Source organism: Rhinoderma darwinii, chromosome 6 (genome assembly GCF_050947455.1).
Source record: "Rhinoderma darwinii isolate aRhiDar2 chromosome 6, aRhiDar2.hap1, whole genome shotgun sequence".
Taxonomy (NCBI): Eukaryota; Metazoa; Chordata; class Amphibia; order Anura; family Rhinodermatidae; genus Rhinoderma; species Rhinoderma darwinii.
This window is the reverse complement of record NC_134692.1, coordinates 95,978,626-95,994,489: the sequence shown is the minus strand read 5'-3', so window position 1 is coordinate 95,994,489 and position 15,864 is coordinate 95,978,626. Positions and strand designations below refer to the sequence as shown.

Genomic DNA, 15,864 nt, shown 5'->3' with positions numbered 1-15,864 from the left:
TGGGCGGCTACGGGTGCACATCCGTAGCCATTTGCAATTACTAAAGCGCCCATAGAGTTCTATGGGGAGTCTGTGGACGTAATTACAGGCAAGAATAGGATATGTTCAATATTTTACGGTTAATATTTACACAACGGACACCCATTCGTAAGAATACGGAAAGGTGTCCATCGCCCACAGAAATGAATGGGTTCGTAATTAAGGATGAAAATATAGTCGTGTGCATGGGGCCTAAGACATTTTAGACTTTAATTTGATCCTGATGATATTCTAATTGCTTATATCTGTGAATAATGTGTTTGACATAAGGATTAGTACTTTTTTCTTTGCCAGGGTCTACAAACATAAGGAATAATTGGTGGGATCTGCAGACAAAGCTCTAATGTCTATAGATTTATATTCTGGAATCTAGTTACCTTTTGAGATACCAAATTATGTGTAGTGTATAAATTTTACCCACGGGCATGAAAAAAAGGCTACAATTATACAATACAACTAAGATCCCACAGGGTATTTAAGATGGTCTTAACGGGTAAATACATGTTCAACAAACTTCTGATATGTCATAGGACGTGTCCCACGCTTCCTGAGGAAGATCATTTTGAAACGTGCGTCGAGGTGGCTGAGTGTAAGTTCGCTTCCCTGGTGTGGCTAGGTGAGCGTGTATCTAACATAGTTTTCCATTGCGATTGTTATTTGTGGGCACCCTAGGCATCAGTGAATGAGTAGTTGTTCCATATAGGTAACATAGTACATTTGACAGTGTTTTGCCTCTTTTTTTCACTGTTGCCACTCTGTTATTTATCCTGACACCTTCTTTACATCCATGTTTTTTATGTATGTATCCATCTGTCTATTTGTGTGCTGTTTTTTAGAATATTGAAATACACTTCTTTTTTTTTAATTCATCTCATCAAAGACTTTATATATTTATTTCTTTTTTGGTCTATATACTCCTACAGAAATTCTATAATAGGTTTAATCTTGTGTTAATTCCACGTCATGTTTTGTCTTCGGATCATATTTTTGGAATGTCATAGTGACATGTCAGAGGTTTTGATTGGTGGAGTCAGAGCACTGAGACCCCCACCAATCGATTAAATAAAGCGGCACAAGCGCCCCTGTGAGCGCTGAGCCGCTTAATTTCTGTTCGGCTTTTTCCGGAAAGCCGATATAGCGGTGTACGGGCTCCCACGAGCGCTTCTGCCACTTCGTTTTATCGATTGGTGGGGTTCTCCGTGCTCGGACCTCCACCAATCAAAACTTCATGACATGTCACTATGACATTCCAAAAATATGATCCAAAGACAAAACATGACGTGGAATTAACACAAGATTAATACTTTATAGAATTTCCGTAGGAGTATATAGACCAAAAAATAAATAAATATATAAAGTCTTTGTTGAGATGGGTTAAAAAAATAAATGTATTTCAATATTCTAAAAAAAACGCAAATAAATAGACATATGGATACATACATATAAAAACATGGATGTAAAGAAGGTGTCAGGATAAATAACAGAGTGACAACAGTGAGCAAAGAGGCAAAACACGGACATGTCAGAAGTTTGTTGAACGTTTAGTTACCCTTTTAATATCCAGGTCTTTTGCAACTTGACATTCAAAGTAAGGCTGGGCAATTAAGTTGATTCGCCCTCAAGGCATCTGACGATTTTGTTTTTTAACAGATTCATTAAATCGATTCTTTTGTGGCACCGTGCTGCAGGAGGAAGCTCCGCCTCGTCACTGCCTGATTTTCCTTGTCTGATAAGCTGCGCCCAGTCTATCTCTGCTTCCCCACGGAACTGCTGTTCTGTAGTGAACAAAATGATAGTGTGGAATAGCAGGTCCGTGGGGAAGCATAGACTCCTCGTATATAGCAACTCCGCCCTGTAGATACTACCCCTCCTTGCAGATCGCACCCCCCTTTGTAGATTGCAAAACCACCCCCCCATGTAGATCGCACCACCCCCTCTTGTAGATCGCACCACCCCCTCTTGTAGATCGCACCACCCCCTCTTGTAGATCGCACCACCCCCTCTTGTAGATCGCACCACCCCCTGCGATCTACAAGGGAGGGGTGGGAGTGCAATCTTCATGGGGGGGTCGGAGCGCAAACTTCAAGGGGGGTGGAGGTGTGATCTAAGTGTGGGTGCGATCTACAAGGGAGTGGTGGGGTGTCATCTACATGTGCGGGTGCTATCTACAACGGAGTGGATGTGCGATCTACAAGGGGAGGGGGTGATCTACAAGTGGTGCTGTGATCTACAAGGGGAGGGGGGGTGATCTACAAGTGGTGCTGCGATCTACAGTGAGGGGGTGGTGGTGGGGCGATCTACAAGGGGGGGTGGGGGTGTGATCTACAAGGGGGCAGGGTTCTATCTGCAAAGGTGTGTGGCACTATATGGGAGGTGGCACTGTTACTGTATGTGGGCACTGTCACACTATATATATTTGTGTGTGTGTGTATATATATATATGTATGTGTGTGTATGTGTATATATACATGTATGTATGTGTATATATGTATGTGTATGTATGTGTATACATGTATGTGTATGTATGTGTATACATGTATGTGTATGTATGTGTATACATATATATATGTATGTGTATATATATGTATGTGTGTGTGTATATATATATATATATATATGTGTGTGTGTGTGTGTGTGTGTATATGTGTATATATATATATATATATATATATATATATATATAGATATATATATATAGGCCCTGTGTCACTGTTACTATATGGGCTCACTGTATCACTTTTGCGCTATCCACAGGGACATTGCGGCACTATGGGCACTGTGGTGGTTTCAGGGGATAGAGACAAAAAACCCTGACAAAGGAAATCCGTTTGGAGACACTGATGCAAAATGGAGATTAAAAGCTGATCAAATGTCAGTTTTTCATTGCCATTTTCTCCAATCATCCTCCATAACCGCACCACAGGAGGTTGACTCCACGCCCTAATAGGGACAGGAAACAGAGAGGTTAAAACCCCTCCCCATCCCGACTCGATCAGTGTTTTTCCTGTCCCTATGGGGCTTGGCAAAGACGTGCTCTGGGAACATAGCCTAGTAAAGTTTTTTTTGTTTTTTTTCTTTCTGGTTCACTTACCACGCAGCAGCGGTCAATCTGTATCCTTCCTCCTCCGTTGCTGCTTTGGATTGGCTGTTCTCCTGCACCTCTTCGGAGGTTAAGCTGAATGGTCCCAAAGAAACTTCGGCTCCGGTCCTCCATGTGCTCCCCAGCCGTATTTCCAGGGCCTATTACGCGTGTATGGGACGCCGGCCGCTGGATAAAGATACTTCCAGGTTTCGTGATGACAACTTCCGGTCGGTGGAGCGCATATGTGTTCCAAAGCTAAACTTAGCGTGGCCAACTTCCAGTAGTGGCAAATGCGGAAATTATGAACATTACAGCGGGTTGGAGACCCTGGAGAAAGATTCCCTCAGATTGCATAAGGAAGGCGCTGATCCCAGCAGCAAGATATAAAAACGCCCTGATCTTTCTGCTAAGGTAGGACAAATCATACATGTCTATAATGTCTGAGATAGAAGGATTCTCCTAACACTCTGGTTATGTAGAGTGCAGCGCAAACCCCGGCCCAGTAACTATTACTTATATTTACCTTTGTTTCTTGATAAGAAAAGACCCATATAATCCGTAAAAGTGGCATTTGTTCTAAAAAAAAAACTACCAGTTGCCCATAAGAAACCCCTCTGTCAAGCTTGTACAGAGAAAATTATACGGGAAGAACAACCTTTTTTAATGGATGAGATAAAAACCCTTATGCGAGTAGAGATACAGTCGTCTCTAGCAGCTTTCTCGCAATGAAACATGCCCTCCATTTCCACCCCGGTGGGGGAAAAAAGAAAGCTAATCCAAGGTGGCGATTCAGATTCTGACTCTAAAAGCTGTCCGTTCTCTATTCCCGAAGATATGGAGGAAGGGGAATTATCTCATATCATAGACGATGAAGACAGAAAATATTTTTTTTTTAATCAGAATATTTGGATGAATTAATTCAGGCCATAAGAAGCACTATGGCGATTGAAGAAATTAAAGAAAAAAAGAACAGTTCATGATGAAATGTTCGCAAGATTAGGGAATAGGAAGAAACGTGTTTTTTCCATTCATGAAAATATAAAAAAATTAGTTAAACAAGAGTGGGAAAATCCAGAGAAAAGGCTGGGGAGCGAAGACATCTATTTCCCTTCGCTGACTAACCAATAAAAATCTGGGAAGAAATCAAAAGAATTGATATACAGGTAGCCAAAGTGGCTAGGAGAACGACCCTTCTGTTCGAAGATTCCTCTCAGCTCAAAGATCCTATGGATCGGAAAGCGGAGAGTCTAATAAAAAAAAGACTAAAAACTAATGTAGCTTCTACCTGTGTAGCACGATCCATGTTTAGTTTGCTAGATCAGCTGGAAGCCCGCTTGAGTGAGGGTACCTCTAGAGATGAAATCCTGGCATCCCTTCCTTTACTATAACAAGCTACAGGGTTCTTAGCTGATTCCTCAGCTGAGTCGATAAGAGTCGTAGCAAGAACTGCTGTCCTCTCAAACACTGCTAGATGAGCCTTGGGGCTTAATTGTGGTTGGGGGATACAGTTTCCAAATCGAAACTACGTATTATCCCGTTCAAGGGAGAACACGTGTTTGGACCTACACTGGATAAGATCCTTGAAGAGATCTCCGATGATAAAAAAGCTTTCCCCGAACCTAAGCAGCCAAAAAAGAAATATTCCTTTCGGCCTTCCAAAAGTTAGTCCCAAGACTTTAAAGGTAAAGGAAAGTCAGGGAGATGCAGTTACCCAAAAGGTGGCAAGGGAAGAAATATTTTACTTAATACTAACCGACCAAACGCAGATAAACAGTGATGTCAAAGTGGGCGGAAGAATCTCAACATTTTACAAGGAATTGGAAACATTACCACAAACACCTGGATGTTATATACAGTTCAAAAAGGATATAAAATAGAATTTTCTTTATATGCCCCAGGGAAATTTGTAATTGCAAATCTACAGACTCCTTTCCAGCAAAAGGAACTGCAAAACGGAAACCTGAAACTCCTTCAGATGTAAGTCATTTTACCAGTTCCTCAGTAAGACGAAGGATTAGGCCATTATTCTCACCTGTTTTGGTAAAAAAAAAAAAAAAATATGACGGCTTTCAGGACAATAATAAATCTAAAACCTGTAAACAAATTTGTATCCTACCATAGTTTCAAGATTGAATCAATAAAATCAACAATGCCACTGATTAGGAAAAAAAATCACATGATGGCCAAGATCGACCTTCAGAATGCCTATTGCCACATACCTATTCATCCCCGATATCAAAAATTTCTAAGATTTGCCATCATTCAGAATCAAAAGATACATAAATTCCAGTTTTCCCTCCGCCCCAAGTTATTGGTAGAGATAGTGGCTTATTTAAGGAAACAAGAAATACATATTCCTTATTTAGACGATTTTCTCATTGTGGCTCATGCATCACCCCTCTTGTAGATTCACCTAAAAAAAGACTTCAACATTTATGCTGGATCATAAACTCCAAAAAATCTGATTTTCAGCCGCCATCGAGAAAAGGTATTTTTAGGAGTTCTATTAAACTCCCAAATCAAACATCTTTTTTACCACAGTACAAGAGACTTCAACTTCTCCAGAAGATCACTTCCTTCCGGAAACTAAGAAGAGTCTAGTTGAGAAACACTATGTCCGTACTAGGATCCATGACCGCGTGTATTCAGTCAGTGGCATGGTGTCAAGCTCATACCAGACCTCATTAGAGCCTGACACTGTCCAGCTGGGACAAGAATCCTTTATCTCTGGAAAAGAAGATTCCTTTTTTCCAGTTATGTGACATCTTCTCTCCTCTGGTTGATAATTTAAAAAAATCGGGAAAAAAAGGGGTTTTGTGGCATAAATTTTCAGTAATATCCGTGACCACCGATGCCAGCAAAAGGGGCTGGGGAGCGCTGGTACTACGGCAAACGTTCCAAGGTATTTGGTGCTCGACAGCCTCTCATCGCTCCTCAAACTTCCAGGAGTTATTTGCGGTTTGGGACGCCCTGAAAGCATCAAGTCCTCTAACTGTGGGGTCTCCTGTTCAAGTGTATTTAAACAACATGACTGCTGTAGCTCATTTATGTCACCAAGAGGGCACAAGACATCAGTCTTCAAGCTTTATCAGCAAAAATATTTATTTGGGCAGAATCACACCTACTATCCCTGACAGCCATTCATCTCAAGGGCTCATGCAATATACAAGCCGATTTTCTAAGCAGGAACAATCTGGATCCAACCGAATAGAGCTTAAACAATCAAGTCTTCCAGTTAATCACCCTGAAATGGGAGCGTCCTCAAATAGATCTCTTTGCATCCCAAGGGAATCACAAAGTCCCTCTTTTTTCTCTCTCTAAACCCAAAAGATGTCTCAGTATGGGTGGATGCACTAGATCACAAATGGGATTACCATCTGGCCTACGCCTTTCCACCCTTTTCCCTGCTACCCATGGCCCCACAAAGGATGCGGAGAGAAAAAATTGATTTAATCTTAGTGGCTCCCTTTTGGCCCAAAAGAAGCTGGTTTGCTCTCCTAAACAAACTAAAGCTGGAAGACCCCATCATTGTACCCCATTCATTGGACTTTCTACATCAGGGACCTGTTTTTCATCCGGACCCTCAAAAGTTCTGCCTTTCTGCATGGCTTCTGAGAAGTCCAACCTAAAATCTAGAGGCCTGTCTGACTCAGTTATTCAGACACTCCAGTCTAGTAGGAAAAAAGTAACAAATAGTATATATACAAAAGTTTGGAAAAAATGTATTTATTTTTGTGATGAAAGTCCACTTGACCCATTCCTAATATATCTAAGATTTTGGCTATTTTACAGACTGGTCTTCGATAAAGGACTAAGACATGGCACATTAAAAGTACAGGTCTTCGCTCTGAGCAATTTTTATTTATTTATTTTGGATTTAGCATATCAAAGGTAGATTAAACGCTTCATGAAAGCGGCTGTCAGACTTTCTCCCGAAGTCTCAAATTTGCTTCCTGCATGGGATCTAAACATTGTTCTTAAAGAACTATCTATGTCACCTTTTGAACCATTAATAGATTCAAATATCCAAGACCTATCATGGAAGTCCGCTTTTCTTGTAGCAATTACCATATTATTTGGACTGTAAGACGCAGTTTTTAGCAAGAATAAGTTTTGCTAAAAAGTCCCTCTGTCTTATAGTCCGAAGTCAAGGGACCCGGCTGCGCCAAGCCCCTTGACTGCGCCAGGCCCCTTGACCGCATCATTACTTAACCCCTTCCCGACCCATGATGTACCGGCACATCATGGAGCATGGGGGATGATGTAAGGAGCTGGCTCACGCGCTGAGCCGGCTCGATATACTGCAGGTGTTAGCAGTGTTTTACAGCTGACACGCTGCTCTAACGGCCATGGACAGCAATATCGCTGTTCCTAGCTGTTTAAAGGTGTTGTGCCATAAAACACATGTATTCCCTATCCCCAGTGATAAGGAGAATGGGGACCGAAAGTCACGAACAGCGCTACAGGAGAAGCCTTGACTTCCACGTCCTGTGTCTGGCAGCTCAGTAGAGATTAATGGGATTCTTCTGCGCACGTGAGAACATTGATTTCTGTGGACCTGCCGAACAAATAAGCCGGACACAGATCCCGGAAGTCCAAGCTTCTCATGTAGCGCTCTGGGTGACTTTCGGTCCCCTGTTCTCCTTATCGCTTTTGGTCCCAGCCTTCAGACTCCCAGCGATCCCACATGTAGCCCATATCCTGTGGATAGGGGGATACATGTGTTTTATGGCAAACCCCTTTAACTAGTTAAATGCTGCGGTCAATAGCGACTGCGGCATTTATAGGGGTATTTCCATGAAGGACATTCATGACATATCCACAGGATATGTCAGATAGATGCGGGTCCCACCTTTGGGACCCGCACCTATCTCTAGAACGGGGCCCCCTAAACCCCGTTCGAGCTTTCTGTGCTCTCCCGGCCATTTGATTGCGTGTGGAGTTACTGAAACAGCGTAACTCACCGAGCTACGCAGTTTCCGTAACTCCCATAGAACTGAACAGTAGTTACGGAAACAGCGTAGCTCGCATGCTACGCTGCTTCCGTACCTGCCATTCACTACTCTGGGAGTTACGGAAACCATGTAGCTCAGCGAGTTATGCGGTTTCGTAACTCCACATGTAATGGTCGTGTGAATCGGGCCTTAATGTCATTTATTTAAAACCCCACCATGCGGCCGGTTCTCCACAGAGTCCTGCTCAGACCTCAGGCACTATAATGTTATCTCGCCCCAGAGTGCCTGCTCGGCACTATCTGCCTGGCCCTGCTGCACTTTACACTGCTCTCGCCTGAAATGTTGGAGACCGGCTGAGGTGGTGACGGGCAGAGAGGGATGTTCGTGCACGCAGCGCATCATTGATTATAGATTCTGTTAACCTGTTCCCAGCCAGGGAACACAGAAGTTATAATCAATTAGATATACATTTTTCCAATAGTATTTCTGAGAGAGGATTTGCTCAAGTATTTGAGGTTAAAAGTTGTAAAGTTCCGTAGAATTTTTATAGTTAAATGTTAAAAGTTATTTATTTAAAGAAAATAATATATTAAATTATCTCTTGGTATTTTTTTCAGTTTATTTAACAGTAATAAGAAAATCGAGATTCAAATCGAAAATCGCCCATTGGGTTGAAAAAATCTAGATTTAATTTTTTTGCAAAATTGCCCAGCCCTACATCAAAGCATATGGCCAAATTGAATGTTTAGCCAGTCATCATATAAACAGTACATCTTTGAAGTTATTTATGTGTTTTTATACTCAGACAAATAATACCAGCTAGTGATGTTGATGATAAATAATATTGCTGGTATGTTTCTTTTGAAATGTATTGCAGTTAAAGGCTATGCTATCCTTTTTGATGAGTGTTTTTTTTTTTTTAGTTTTTTAATAATCTGGTCAGTCAGTGTGTTTGGTGTAACTTTTTATAATTACTCCTTATTAACAATTTGTTTTACTTTTTGAGATACAGCGGTTTTGTATCCTGTATATAGAGCAGGCGTATGTAGCGCCACGGGACTGACTGGTGTGTCCTTCGTGTCTCTGACATGCATGATCCACTTGTTATCCATCACATCTAAATTCATGACTTAGATGCGATAGATTACAGGTGGATCCTGCATGTCAGAGACACACAAGACCCGCTGACATTGAACCTGTCAGGTCTGCGGGACTCACGGATTCCGGTAAGGCTGGGTTCACACGAGCACATTAACGTCCGTAATGGACGGACGTATTTCGGCCGGAAGTCCCGGACCGAACTCCGTGCAGGGAGCCGGGCTGCTAGCATCATAGTTATGTACGATGCTAGGAGTCCCTGCCTCTCCGTGGAACTACTGTCTTGTACTGAAAACATGATTACAGTACGGGACAGTTGTCCTGCAGAGAGGCAGGGACTCCAAGCGTCGTACATAACTATGATGCTAGGAGCCGGCTCCCTGCACTGAGTTCGGTCCGGGACTGGCGGACGAAATACGTCCGTCCATTTAAGCAACTGAAGTCAATGTCAATAGGGGGGGGGCGCGCAAGGCCTGGATGCCGATGTGAGCAGACACTGAGAGACAGAGCTCACGAGTCTAACATCCTGTAGACGGTATCCTGCACCCACCAGAGTGGAATGTCTTGCCCCAGATGGTAGTTGTGAGTCCTGAGGACGTTGTTGACTATTGGAGAAGAATGACGAACTCCAAGAAACCTAAAACGTTGCTGGGAAGCTTGGAGTGTGAAGCCCAAGATGACGCTGAGGAACGGGATCATGGTTGTCGGAATGGAGATCTGTGCACGGAGACGGCGGAGAGATTGGGGAGGTTTGCCCGTACTCTGAGCGTCGCACTGTTCAACTGTGTCTGTGCATCCGACAAGCCCGTCGCTTGGCTCCCGGTTTGCAGTGTTGGTAGTGGAGGTAGCTGTGGAAAGAGATGGTGAGGAGGAGGAAGAAGATGGCGGCGGCCGGTCTAGCGAAGCATGCTCTGGCGGAGAGCGAGGCGGTGGGGAGACGCCAACTCTGGCTGATATACGAATGGCGGTTAGACAGAATTCTACTGTTCTCAGTGTTATAACATGTCAGGTGGGAGGTCTGAAAGAAGATGTTGTTGATATAATTACTGTTGAGAAATGATTTGCAGAAAGTGTCGGAACGCACTTTAGAAGTGGAGGGCAGAGTAATGGAGGTTGAGAATATATTGCCACCTTTTCAATGGGACATTCTATCTCACTCACACATGGTTCTGGCATTACAGGCGAAAACGGATGATTTGGAGAATAGGTTACGCTGCAATAATGTTCGATTAGTGGGGTTCCCAGAGAAAGTGGAGGGAAAGAACCCGGATGAATATTTTGATAAATGGCTCCTAGAAGTTGTCAGCTGTGAGGTGTTGTCGCTGCTATTTGCGGTCGATAGGGCGCATAGGGTCCCTACCCGACCGGCCCCCCGAAATGCCTGCCAAGAGCAGTGCTGTTAAAAATTTTGCATTACAGAGACCTGATTCTTCGCAGGTGCGGAAGCGCTAGGATGCAAATGTTAATGGTATGAGAGTTGCCTTCTATCCAGACTTCTCTGTAGAAGTACAGCGGAAAAGAATGCAATTTTTGGACATTAAGAAGAGATTAAGAGCGCTAGATATCCAGTACTCTATGATTTACCCAGCTAAACTGAGGGTGGTGGCATTTGGGACCACGTCTTTCTTGGAAACACCGAAGGATGCAGTCAGATGGCTGGACAGCCATGAACAGCAGTTGACGCCCTAGGACAGCTGAAAGAGAGGAACCGGGAGACCGAGCTTTCTACAGTTTAAAAAGTTATACATGTGAGCGTCTAGGAATTAATGTTTGTACAATGGGGATAATCTGTCATTAAGAAATGCTCTGGTGGAGGAATAGAAGGGAGGTTGTGTACTAATGGGAGTTTGTACATGTTTAAATGTATTGAAATGTGGTATGTGCGATTCAGTGGTATTTTGTTCCTGTTTGTGTTGAGCATTTGGTGGGTACTTGCATCTGCTGATCGGGCAGATGTTGGTTGCCCTGACCCTCAAAGGAGGGGGGGATTTTATGGTTCTCAGTTGGGGAAGGGTGCGTTGGAGGGAGGGGTTATTGCACAGCTCAGAATCTAGCTGGTGTGTATGTGAGGGACAGCAGACTAAATATGTACATTTAAATGGGAATGTCGGGAACGATTAAGTGTATCTCATGGAGCATTAGTGGTATGGGGGAGGCTAGGAAACGTACTGCTATATTTGAGTTTGAATGCACAGTCGGCTATGATAATGGTATTGCAGGAGACGCACCTTACACGAGACACGGTATCTCTGGTTCATAGGGTATGTTTAGGAACTGCATTCCTCTCTTTTCATACTCGTTACTCTAGAGGAGTGAGTTTACTTATATATAGAAATCTGCCATTTATATGTCATTCCTCATTTACTGACAGGGAAGGGAGGTATGTGGGAGTTCATTGCACTATGAAACATTGGGAGTGTATTATCGTAGTGATGTATGTTCCTCCCCCATATTCTGGGATTCTGATTCGGAAAATATTAGAACACTTGGCTACTCTTCCAGATCTCCAATTGGTGGTTATGGGAGACTATAATTCAGTAGTTGATAGGAGATGGGATAAATTACCGTGTGGGATCAGGTGGGAGCATGGTTACCTCATTTGGTAAACTTCTTAGGGAAATAGGTCTATGCCATATATGGAGAGCTAAACATATGGGGGAACGCCGGTATTTTTGTGCCTTAGCTACTTTTGTCTCACTATCCAGGATAGACTTAATGCTACGTAGCACGGAAGAGAACGCGTGTCTTTTGCATAGGTTTTGGTCTTGTGGAAAGCTAGGGGAACTGTGGACCGAGACAACTAAGCTGATTAGAAAAGTGTATGGGTTGAACTTACTGGAGACACCAAAACTCGGAGTGTTGTGGAGGATGTGGTGGAAGATGGGATGGAAAGATTGGCAGTGGCAAAAATTTTATATCATGTACGTAACGGTATAGCAAAATATTGGCTGCAGGCAGAATCGCCTAGTATAGGATGAATCGTGAACTCTGTAAATGGTAACATAATGATGGAAAGAACGGTTTACTTGAAGAGGGGGGCTTCTAAAAGTTTGACAAACAATGGGGGAGGTGGATGGACTGTCCGGGATTGGTGACAAGAGAATTACTCAGACATAGAAAGAGAACTGTTCTATCTGTAATGGCTTAGTTAGCTGAAGGGAGATAAGAGGTGGGAGGGGGAGGTTGGAGGGCTTTGGTAGGGGTAGAGATTAGGAGATTGTGCAATAAAAGGGGGGTTTGTTTGGGTGGCTATAGGGGTTTTGACGCTGCAATTTTATTTGAATGTGTGAACGTTAACACACTAATTTATACTATTGTATATTTGTGATTTATTTTATTTATGTTTGTACGGTCTCCGTAAACTTTACTTTTTTTTTTTTTTTTTTTAATCACCTCAATAGGGGGTGGTACCTCAACAGGTTTATGCCAGTTTTGTGGCATAAAAAAAGTGACAAATTTTGTCATCCACCATAGTTGCACTAACATTTGCGACTTTATCATTTTTCGCTACTTTCCATAAGTGGATGGAAAAGGGGGCAGGGTTTAGCCGTAGGTGGCGAGGCCTCCACCATAACGTCAAATTTATAATAATTTACACGAGAAACTGGTGTAAATCGTGCTGCAAATCTATACCTGTTCTTAGCAGGCGTAGATTTGCATTTATTGCACAGACAGCCAAAGATTCGCCAAATATATTGACTTGTGCCCCTCTTAATATATGTGGCACATTTTCCGCCACACCAGTCTTAATATATTGCCCCCAATGTCTCACTGGTACATACAATTATTGAGACTACATACTGTTTTCTGGACCTCTCCCCGCCACCGGCACAGTGTGGATTCATACCTTCACTTTTATATGAGAAAAAGAAAGGTGTCTCATAATCACAAAAATGCTGAAAAAAGTTTGAGTGCATCATCAGAAGGAATTGATAGCGCTCTTATACAATCTGATTTCTGTCTCATTTGTCTCCTCTTGGGTAATTATCTTTTAAAGAGGAGTGGTTTCTTTGGTCATTTAACCGCCGCAATTTTCTCAGTGTGTGGTGTAGTGACCCCCTCTACTGCAATGTCTGACCTTAAGGGACAATAATTGTTGAAGGAAAAAAGGGGGACCAAAGCCGGCGCTGCTACTCAATGAACGAACGAATGATGGTTAATGATATTGATGTTTTATTGTAAAACAGGCTATGCGTTTCAATGCCGCACCGGCATCTTCATCAGGCCATCATTCGTAGCCTGGTTTACAATAAAACATCAATATCATTAACCATCATTCGTTCCTTCATTGAGTAGCAGCGCCGGCTTTGGTCCCCCTTTTTTCCTTCAACAATTATTGTCTATTTTGCGGTGGCCAACTGGCCTCACTGGCTGGGATCTCGGCAGCAGCACCCTCTCCAAACAGCAATTTCAACGCAAATAATCTACTGTCCTGTGGTGAGCATTCACTTGAATTCACTGACTGCTATTCCTGGGCTTACTTACACTATGTGGCGCCGTGCTCTTTCTCTTTATTTTCTGACCTTAAGGGAGAAACTTTCTGCCAGACAACAATTACAATTCATTATGCCTGCTCTACATGCAGCACTAAGTTAACCTGTCATCAGTCTACTTCCCTATGTGATGCATGCCGCATTCTAGCCAAACGCCTGTGGCTCTGGCACACCTGCTTGGGCATATCCCTCATCTGGTATGGTGTGTTTTGAGCTGGATTGGACACATTCCATTTCTTAGACCATAGGTATCCTGGCAGATATTACTTAGTCCTTGATGGGCATAATAGTTTCCCTTTCCAACCAGCCTCATGTTGCAGGCCACTCGTTCTGCAAAAGAGTTCTCTCTCCCGGAAAGGCTGATGGTCCTTCAGGACGGGATTTGCTCATTGCGGACTGCTGCGCCGGCCTATCTCTGCCCCTGCATAAGGGTCCTCGATCGGGACCATTCCCTTTGCGCAAGTCCACATGCGCCCCCTTCATCAGGCAATCCTCACCCGGTGAAACCGTTCTTTGTATCAATGTTCTTCCTTCCCCTTGCTGTCAGGCGATCACTCGGGTGGTGTATCTCCTTCCTTTCCCTGAACTGGCAGACCCTCTCCATGTATGCCAGTCTCAAGGGGTGGAGAGGAACTTTTCGGTACCTCATGGCTCAAGGGCTGTGGTCTCCAAAGAAATCCTCTCTCCCCATCAACCTGCTGCAGTTGAGAGCCATCTTTATTTGTCTGCTGCACTGAACATCACTGCTGTCCGGCAATCCGGTGCAAGTTCAAACAGACAATTGCTTATCTCCGTCACCATTGCTGAAGCCGCAACGGTTCTCGTCTGGGCAGAGAATCATGTTCCTGCTCTGATGGCAATACACATCTCCCGGGGTCGACAAGGGGTTCACGGAATTCTTCAGTCGCAAAAATAGTACTTCACAGGGGTGGTCTCACAACCAGGAGGTCTTTGACCAGCTTTGCATCAGATGGGGCAAGCTGGACGTGGATCTAATGACATCCAGGTTCAAACGCCAGTTTCTCTGCTACATCTCCTGAGGCCTACGCCGTGGATGCGCTTATGGCTCCAAGGACCAGCTTCAGGCTCCTGTACGTGTCCTCCACTCCAACGGCTCAAGTGAGCTCACTTGAATTAGCCATGAATAAGAGCACGGTCAGTGCTCGAAACGCATAGGCTTCTATTTATTTGCCATCCTAACCACCTTGTTACTCCTCTTGTGTTCGTTATTTATTGCTCACATCCAATAAAAGTGGAAACAGAATTTCCCCATTTCTATTATACATCGCTGGATCCTCCCCTTTTTTCCACCATACATTACACACTGTGGGTCGCGTCCCCCTGGGGATTCGTGTGAAGACATCCGGGGGGGTCGCGAGTCATTCACCGAGGTCCCGGTTCCATTCAATGCTGGAGCAAGGAGCTGACGTCTCCTTGATCCAGCATTCACTGTGCCCTGAGCGGCTCGACGCAGGCTGGCGGGATGTAGCGACAACATCGCGCCTGTCTGCGCCGAGTCACTCATAGCATACACCGGAGGCGGCAAAGGGTCCTCCACCCGGCGTGGGAACGGGGATAGGTAAGTAATTGTTATTTTTCTATTATGCACATATGGGGGCATTATACTGTATGGGGGGCTGAGATTGCGGGAGGGTCATTATACTGCATGGGGATGATATGGGGGAATTCTACTGCATGGGGGCTGATATGGGGAGTTCATATGTGGGACATTTTACTGTATGTGGGGCTGATATGGGGGGATTATACTATATGGGTAACTCATATGGGGGGCATTATACTGTATGGGGAGCTCATATGGGGGCATTATACTGTATGGGAGCTGATATGGGGGGCATTAAACTGTATGGGAGCTGATATGGAGGGGCATTATACTGTATGGGGAGCTGATATGGAGGGGCATTATACTGTATGGGGAGCTGATATGGAGGGGCATTATACTGTATGGGGAGCTGATATGGAGGGGCATTATACTGTATGGGGAGCTCATATGGGGGGCATTGTACTGTATGGGTAGCTTATATGGGGCCATTTTACTGTATGGGGAGCAGATATGGGGGCATTATAATGTATGGGGAGCTGATATGGGGGCATTATACTGTATGGGACTGTTATGGGGGGCATTATACTCTGTGGGGGCAGCTATGGGAGCATTATACTGTGTGGGGGCATTATACTA

The 15,864-nt window shown here is 43.9% G+C and overlaps 1 protein-coding gene across 3 annotated transcripts in view; it reads left to right on the top strand.

The window, feature by feature from the left end:
• The window catches only part of GTF3C1 (general transcription factor IIIC subunit 1), a 237,562-nt gene that overhangs the window by 107,181 nt on the left and 114,517 nt on the right, over nucleotides 1-15,864 (top strand). The window lies entirely within an intron of this gene.